We start from the raw sequence: 2815 nt of genomic DNA, 5'->3' as shown, positions 1-2815 counted from the left end.
TGGAAAGTGTAAATCTGGTAGTACATTTGTTGCTAATTCTCAATACTGTAAATGTATCATTTTATGGAGGTAAAATACTGAAATTAAAACGTGACTAACGATTGTGAATTCAATGTATTGGTGGGATCTGCTCTTGATCCTGGCATATGCTATCCACGCGGTGAAGTGAAGAAACGAACATACGGATGGGAATTGCCAATTGGGGACCGCAATACAGATGGAAGGAGCTAACGCCATGTTACGACAGCGACGTTAGAAAATTTGGCGGCGCCGAATGCTATCAAGAAACGAGCGAACAGATGTGATGGGGATTGAGGGCAATACAATCAGTTTAGGAGAAGGGAAAAATAAAGGAAAAATAAATAATAAAAAGAGGTGAGAATACTATTTTAAAGAGTAATAGCACTTGCAAATACCATTATACAGAAGGTCATATTAAGAATACTATAACGGAGAAACCTGTTAAAACAAGTGTTATAATAGCAAAAAACTCACAATTCCCACCGCGACCAAAGAGAGCAGCCTTTGGCAAATTAAGTCGCATATTTATCACATAGGATGGGTTCTTTCGTGATCCTGGACAACTACAACTGGTGGAAGGACATCACAATTAGAGATGGCAACGAGTACGTACCGATCGGGTATTGCATACCCATACCCGTACCCATAAAAACAAAATCTACCCGGCACAATACCCATACCTGGCCACGGGTAGGAAAGTGTACCCACACCCGTACCCGAGTGGGTATTGACACCCGATGGGTAACCCATACCCGATTAACACCCGACAAAAAATAACAAATTACAAATTTAAGTAGTCACATATGGACAAGATATAAACTCAAATCACTCACAAGCCATAATCTGACATAGTCACATGAGTTCAAAAGTTACAGGCTTAGTTACAGCCTACATGGCCACATCAGTACGTGAGCACATCTCAAATTTTGCAAGTTTACCAGCAGCAGCATAAATAACCAAAAGAACACGTCCAGCTCCAGCAGCATTACATGATCACCAGAAAATTACAATTATTGGTGGTTAACCAGTACCACACGTCGACACTACATGACCACCAGCAGCAACATTACATTACCCACTAGCATGCGTCCAGAGCCTTTGATTCAAAAGAACTCCACATGACTCCAGGCTATCAAAAGAACTAGAAGTAAAACTAGAAGTCACATCTATTATACCTTATAGTATTCCTTGTCCCAATCTTGAAAAGTGGTTGAAGTGCACCAACAAACCTTCTGAAGCCTACATGATCAACCATGCTTAATGGGTACTCATGAAGTACTATCATTGCACTAAGTTCTTGTCTAGCTATGTCTTGATCAAAGGTGTAGTTCTCAACTAAAACCGTCCCAGCATCTGTTTTACCAAACCTCAAAGAAGCATGTGCCATGGTCTTTCCATTCACCTTGATCCTCTTTTGCACACAAGACTTCAAATGGAGACGAAGATGGTTAGTTCCATTCTTGGATGATCCTGAAAGCTTCTTGGAGCAATAGTTGCATTTTGCATGTACATTGCCTCCAATCCGCACTTCGGTGAACTCTTTCCAAACAGCAAAAGTTCGTTTCCTCTTGGACCCAACTACAACATCTTCCTCTTCATCTTCATCTTGTATGTCAATTGACTCTGCATCGTTGTTTGACTCAGTGGCAGGTGGTGACTCTTGAGACACTGCACACTGGCTCTGGTTGCTTCCATGAGTTCCATCACTCTCACTAGCTGTAGACATTTTCCTCAACCTATAGAAATTAACAACTAAATATCATACGCATCTAGATTTTTGTTAACCCAAAACAAACCACTAATTATTATTACCTGAGAGGTAGCAGGAGTTTGCGACCTGATCGAGCAGCGACGGTTGTATTTGAAGACCGGGGAGGCCGGCTACCACCAGCCTTCACGATGTGTCAACCGCCGGGAGCGAACGTGACGACGTTTGGCCTGTCGGCCCTGCCCACATGAGCCTTGTCCTCTGTTCGGAGTAGGAAGTGCAAGAGATGAAGGGGAAGCAGATCCATTTGGGTCTCTGTCGCCGTCGTTGCTCTTGTCCTTCGAATCCGGGGGCAATGCTCAGTTGAAGTGGTAGCGACTTCCTTTGGGACGGCGAGGTGTCAGCAAAGGGCGAGATGAAGATGCGGTCATGTGCGGAGCTACAAGGTTAATATGACGAAGAGGAACGAGGTTCAAGAAGAAGCATCACCGTCCGTCATCATTTGTGGTGTCACTGGTAACTGCCATGGAGACTGGATGCAGGCGGCAGTGGCGTGGGTCCGGAATCTGGATGCAGCGGCGGCGTGGGTCTAGGACCTGGTCACCTGGCGACTTGGCGAGCAAGACTGCAAGAGCAACCGAGGCCGAGGCACCGAGCAACTATTGAGTTGAGCGGCGGCGGGGGTAGGCAACTAGGGAGAGGGAGTGAGGGACGAGGACGACCGGACGAGGGAGAGAACAGAGAACTTCTAGGGTTCGACTTCGACACAACAGAGAACTTCTAGGGTTCGGCTTCAGCCGTCGACCCAGTCAGCCGTTTGTGGCAAATGGGCTCACCACTCACACGCACTTTGGCGTTGTGGCAAATGGGCTCACGGGCACTTCGGCACAGGCGCACAACACTTATGTGGGCTATAGCCTCTGGGGGAGCGGGTACCACTTACCCACGGGTACGCGGGTATGGGTACTGCACAGCTAAACTCGTACCCGCTTTACCCCGATGGGTAGAGGTTTCTGCCCAATTGTGTACCTGTGGGTAAGAGATTGCTTCCACACCCGGCTCTATATCGGGTAAAACCCGTGGGGT

General features: G+C 46.6%; 1 long non-coding RNA gene across 1 annotated transcript; it reads right to left on the bottom strand.

Moving 5' to 3' along the window:
- Positions 1-945: 945 nt before the first annotated feature.
- On the bottom strand, positions 946-2556 carry LOC103641718 (uncharacterized). The gene is made up of 2 exons (XR_560465.1): positions 1834-2556; positions 946-1757 (listed from the first exon to the last, which is right to left on the bottom strand). It is a non-coding gene; the product is annotated as an uncharacterized lncRNA (long non-coding RNA).
- Between the last annotated feature and the right edge of the window lie 259 nt (positions 2557-2815).

The sequence above is a fragment of the Zea mays genome, chromosome 10 (assembly GCF_902167145.1).
Source record: "Zea mays cultivar B73 chromosome 10, Zm-B73-REFERENCE-NAM-5.0, whole genome shotgun sequence".
In the NCBI taxonomy this organism is placed as follows: domain Eukaryota; kingdom Viridiplantae; phylum Streptophyta; class Magnoliopsida; order Poales; family Poaceae; genus Zea; species Zea mays.
Note: the sequence above shows the minus strand (reverse complement) of the source record. Positions and strands in the feature narration are given on the sequence as shown.